This window comes from Euprymna scolopes, chromosome 20 (assembly GCF_053919585.1).
Source record: "Euprymna scolopes isolate OS-2025 chromosome 20, ASM5391958v1, whole genome shotgun sequence".
Classification (NCBI taxonomy): domain Eukaryota; kingdom Metazoa; phylum Mollusca; class Cephalopoda; order Sepiida; family Sepiolidae; genus Euprymna; species Euprymna scolopes.
In genome coordinates, this window is record NC_136501.1 from 31,529,608 (window position 1) to 31,535,607 (window position 6,000).

The 6,000-nt window shown below is 37.9% G+C and overlaps 1 protein-coding gene across 1 annotated transcript in view; it reads left to right on the forward strand.

Annotated features, from left to right (window-relative positions):
* Positions 1–5,586: 5,586 nt before the first annotated feature.
* The window catches only part of LOC145241653 (uncharacterized), a 14,468-nt gene continuing 14,054 nt past the window's right edge, over positions 5,587–6,000 (forward strand). Inside the window, exon 1 of the mRNA XM_080104787.1 lies at positions 5,587–5,896. The gene's annotated coding sequence lies outside the window, so the exon portion shown is untranslated. The remainder of the gene's footprint in view (positions 5,897–6,000) is intronic.

Sequence of the window (6,000 nt, forward strand, 5' to 3'; positions counted from 1 at the left end):
ATTGGTAAATATAGAGTATGCCAACTAGTATGAATTTCGAGAATTGTCTATTAAGTGCATATCAGGCAGGACAATCTGGCGACGAACGAAGTTTTCAAGGGAGTTTGCGGATATGGAGCAACTATTCCAGATGAACGGACAATATAGAAAAGAAATTTCCTCGAAATGTTAATTTTTATTGTATTCGTTATTTATTAAGATGTTTCATACTATTTGTGTTGATTAAATCTCTATCATGTGAATTGATGTGTGTGTGTGTGTGTGTGTGTGTGTGTGTGTGTGTGTGTGTGTGTGTGTGTGTGTGTGATTAAAAAGTAGTACAAACCTGATCTTGTGCAACGTGCCGCCCGTTTCAACGATCTATGGCAACACATCTGAATTGATATGTGTGTGTGTGTGTGTGTGTGTGTGTGTGTGTGTGTGTGTGTGTGTGTGTGTGTGTGTGTGTGTGTGTGTGTGTGTGTGATTAAAAAGTAGTACAAACCTGATCTTGTGCAACGTGCCGCCCGTTTCAGGAAAGGGACAAAGAAAGAAAACAAAATGGCCGCTCCTGCTATTTGTGAACTGGTGGTCACGTGAGGTAACGAGATTTGGGGGAAATATGAAAATGAGATGCAGTCGGTTTTTCCAATAAAAGCCTGTTTGTCAGAGATAGATCGCGTCTCTTTGGCAGATGTGAGCTGGAGTTTGATAACAAGAATTGCGAGTAGGAGAACATAAGTCAGGGGACGATTCCAATATTTTTCCGGTTCTGATGTAATTACCGATTCTGTACTAAATTCCCTATTTCGATACAATTACCGATTCCGATTCTTTATAAATCCTTAAATATGTAACCATTGAGCCGTTATTTATTCCCAATTGCGGTATATAAAAAAAAAAAAATTTTTTAAACACACAGATTTTAATTTTTGTGTTAATTCAAATCAATAAATATTTATTATTTGATCATTACTATCAGCGGTGGAAGATTTTTCTTTAAACAAAATTGAATAAAAAAGACAATGAAAAGAATCGGTTTTTGGCATCGGAAAATAGGCACCAATTTTTACGATTCCGATACCGATTCTGATCTCCCCCCCCCCAAAAAAAATAAAAGTTTAAATTTTTCCAATTCCCAATTTCGATTAACTGCCCTAACATTAATATAAGCGTGGTTCAGAGGCTAACGAATGAGGGTGGAGAGTTGTATGTTTTGGTTTCGATTGTAGTTAATGGTACCCAATTTTCTTTTTAGTTTTGATCTCACTCATATATATTAGGTTCAATACAATAATCGATAAAGAATTGTCTATCATAATAAATATGTCATATCTGCATCAATTAAAATATCATATTTAAGCGTATCTTACGACCGGGCAACGCTGGGCGGCCTGCTAGTATATCTATATTACTGGAACACGTCGTGGTTCGGGTAGTGTACATGACAGTGTGTGTGAAGTCAGCACCAACCCTATTCAGGGTTTAACCGGCTTCGCCCGAAGGAGGAAGTTTGATGGGAGTATGAAATTCACAAGCGGTCCCCAGTCGCATGTATATCCCCGTTAGGGGAGATGACGACGTTAGGTTTTTGCAACTTTTTGTCGAGAGGTGTCGACGTCCTCCTACATACAGCACCTTGAATTCCCAAATTGGTCACCCATTTTAGTAATGACCAGGCTCAACGTTGCTTAACTTTGATGATCTGGCGGGAACCAGTGCGTCCACGTGATTATGCCGTATGTGTACATGATAGGGAAGAAGTTGGCTCGGTGAACATCGTTACCGGTGTTAGCAGCGCCGTAGTATTGATTCTACAGACGGGTAGTTCTAAGGAAGAAACCTAACTCACATGAAAGCAACTATAGAGCAGAGAAAGACTAGCAAATGTCTCTTTTGTACGAAAGGACTGCAGGGAAGTTAAGAGGATATTCGAACTAGATTTCGAAGTCAATTTTCTACTCTGTCAAAACAGGACATAGTGTTGTGAACAACCCCTTCTTAAATATGGCAACTATACTATTCCATCTTAGGACACGTTTAACTCTTATACAGATTGACAATTGTTGCGGGAGCGAGATACCTTTTATAGCGGTAAAGTTCTCCAACTAATTTTTCAGCGACCTTAGCAACAGATTTTGTGTAAGTTTTCCATTTTAAGTCTAAGGCAAGCGTCAGTCCCAGAAATTGATAAAAGCAGGAGCTTTTTCAAGGAGAGAGCCATTCATTTCAGTTCATTTTAGTTCAGTGAGGATCTGAGCGTTGGAAGTGAAAGGAGAGAAGTTTGATTTAAAAAAATTTTTCTCAGTAATCAGCCACTTTTTTCCGTATCGGACCATGTGTGTTAGGTCGGAAGACAGAGAATTAGAAAGATCTGGATCATTAATGTCCTCCGATGTGTTGCCATAGATCGTTGATCCATTTATACAGATATCAACAAATAATCTAAAAATGAGGTTTAGAATATCATTGATGAAAATCAGATAGAGGGTTGTGTTGCATAGGAGTACATATTAAAGAGAGGTGGGGATATATATTAAAGAGATATGACGGTGCCTTCATATTGGAACAATACACATAACGAATATAACGATAGTAATGATGAGGGAGAGAAGACATTTATACATATGTCAGTGTAATGCCTCACTCGAGAAGGTCGTTAAGGACTCTTATTTTCTCTAGATTCTCGGCACATGTCGTCTAGACTTCTCTGAGGTTGTTACATGAAATCTGGTATGCTGAAAGCGAATATCGAAGCAGCAGGCAGGAAGAAAGACAAACAACTGTAGTCTATGTACAGAAGCTTAATTTTCACAAAATTATGTACAAAATGTTTTTACAATTCTCATTCAGATTTTGTAAGTTCTTTTCAAAGTCTCAACTCTCTTCACAGACAGCGACAGACGGATGGATGAGGTGGGGAGGGGTCCCCTCTCCAGGGATTCAACAAGCAATCTGCTTCAACTCCCAACTCTACTCTGCGACAACTCTATCTCTCTAATTTTCGCACGACAGTCGTATATATAGTAAGGTATGTGGATGGGGTGGAAATTCTCCCCAGCCAATAAGATTTCGCTACGAAATCTCCACGAAATCCTAAGCCCCAGGTTCCTGGGTGGGCATCATTCCCACACCTGAAATCCGAACCACTCATTCTCACGACTTTCAAGGTCAGATGTCAATTCTGACATCCGACCCTGGGTTCATTTAAGGCCAGACAATGTTATAAGTGAAATTTCCTGTTATCAACTTTTAGCCGTAAAAATATATTTCTCTGGTTTAAAACAATATCTATTTCGACATGAAATAAAATATATATATTTATCTTCTCTATCTTAAATCCTTGGGTTATCTGGCCTCGCCCGGGAATAAAAAGCTACTTCAGCGTAGTTCTAACGCTCCTCAATGGGGAATTACGTTACAACAGTTCTGGGATGCTTGAAACTTAATATATATACAGACTGGAGATGTATACTAGTTCTTAACACGAAGGAGGGGAGATGTATAATCATCGAAGAGTTACACAATGTTCATTAAAAATTAGTAACACATTACCTTTTGGGTGTTGAAAGATGGCACATGACAACAGTTACAAAAACACAATGATGATACTTTATTCTTTGGACCGGTCGAATGATGATGACGTCAGGAATTCAAATTTGGATCTGCATAGTTTAAACGTTCTCCCTTCCGCTTCCAAATGACTCTCCAACTCAATTCAACTCAACTGCTCTCGGCTCTACTCTTCTGCTGACTTCCCGACTGGCTCTAGCTCCTATATTGTGAATTCCCCTTCGTCTATGACGTTAGAAGTGTGTTTCCCAAACGTGACCAATTCACGTGGCTATGCATGTTTTTCCAAACATACTTTTAACAACAAAAGAATTCTCAACATATAACTCTAACCTATTTTTAACAATATATTTTTAATTTGCATTGTTCATTCTTTAGTTGACATTTTTAATATTCAGTTTTCTAAAAGAATGAACAATCAATTCTTTTTTACTATATAAACAATATCTATTTCTAATAGAATTTAACAATAGACTAAATTTTAACATTCCAATTCTTAACCTTGCTTACAAGGTTCGAGTCTCGGCTTATCCTAATCTCATTTTCACCTATCTAATACTCTTATTTACATGGAAAGGGAACAGCCTTTCCCTGTAACAGTTGGACCAAGACGCGACTATTAAAGCACGTCGATGTTGATACTACATGCTTCTGATTTCTGCTTATAAACGATTACTTTTATAAACATATGTGATAAAAAAAGATTTGAAAGTTGAGAGGACATTTCCAGATATTCCATAACTAGCAAGTAGACCTTTCTGCCAAATCCTCTCAAAACGCTTTCAATTTGTCAAGAGATATCGTTCTAGAAACTAAGCCGTGTCAATCGATTCACGGGCCCTGTGTGATACAACAGTCAGTATATCAGCTGTTGATCTTGCAGGATGAAATTCCTATTGCTTATTACTGAGTATACTATCTTTGCTAAGATGATTAAAAAGTCCATGATTTATTGCAGATTTAGAGCACATTAAAGCCAATCCATTCGAAGAATTTCCTAATTTCTCTTCTTTTTTCTACGTTACCACTTGTTGATAAAGGAGTTCCAAAATCATTCGACGGGTGTAACTGACTGCCTGGCTAAGTGACTGACTCAACTAAAATAATGGTTGCATTTATCTATGGCGCTAGAGTTGGTTATGGTTTCTTACTCCAACCTGATAGGCGACTGGTTTCCTTCATTAGAATGCTCTGCTGTTACCTATTTTGGGTAATAACGATCTTGGATCGTCACAAACAATTAAACAGATCTGTAAGAGTGGAAGCTATTTCCAGTAGAGCTATTAAGCACTATGGTTGGAATAGTGTCAGGATCATTTTTTTTGTGTGTGTGTTTTCAATTACAGGGGAAAATTCACAAAATAGGCATGTAACGAAACGACTGACACGTATTCAAATGACCAGGCCGTGGCGCGAGCATGACGTCACAGTGGAATCGGGGGAGTAGGAAGAAGAGGGAGGTTTAAAAAGCAGAGGAAAAAAGCACGTGGCGGAAATAGGGACAATTTTAAGCACGTGTCGACACGGCAGAGATATTTGTAACAACGTGGCGGCACGACAGGAACTTTTAAACAAGATGCAAAATTCATTTTATCCTCCGAACTTTTAACAAGATTTTCGGAGTACCGTATACAGTGAAACGTATTACAGACATAACAGCTGGTTATAGCTACAGACTAAGAAACTGTTAATTGACCCCAAGGAGAAAATCAGGAATGCGACCATAATGCAGCTGGCTTGGAAAAATACGCGACAGGCGGTTTTGTGTGCAAACGACCAGTAATAAATGCCTTTTCTTTCAACTAAAACAAATCGTATGGAATTTTTTTTTTTTTACTTGGTTTCTTTGCGAGCCTTTATACAGAATGTCGGGTTCAAGTTACAGATAGTTGTTTGCAAAATCTTTAACTTTGTCATATGTTGAGAAAACCACCTCTGGTTCCTTATGAATACCCTGTTTATTATTCGCCAAAACTCATGGAATAGAGCTTCTTCGCAGACATTCTAGACTTAATAGACTGGGCATACACTTTCTCGGGTTTTCTATAACAATTTTGCAGTAGTTAAAAGCGGTTCTGATTTCAGAACCTTTGCTCTATTAAAAGCAATTGACATAGAAGTTTCTGGTCACAATGGCGGCGGAACATTCTGGGATGTGACACAGCTGATAGTTTGACATCTGTTTGAATTTCTTTTAGGGCATAACATTCACAATACAGACGATTAACCAATCAGTAAAGTTGGATGCGATCGAATATTCCAGTAGGTATAGAACAGTTCATGAGCACACTTCAGAACAGGTTCTCAGAAAAAAATCAAGAAGGCTTGCAAAGTGTCCGGATATGTGAGTAGCATTATCAACAATTGTTTTTAATCTATTGATTAGTTTTATGTTTGTTTTTTTAGTTTCTTGCTTATTTTCTCATATTAATTTTGTAGATTTTTATA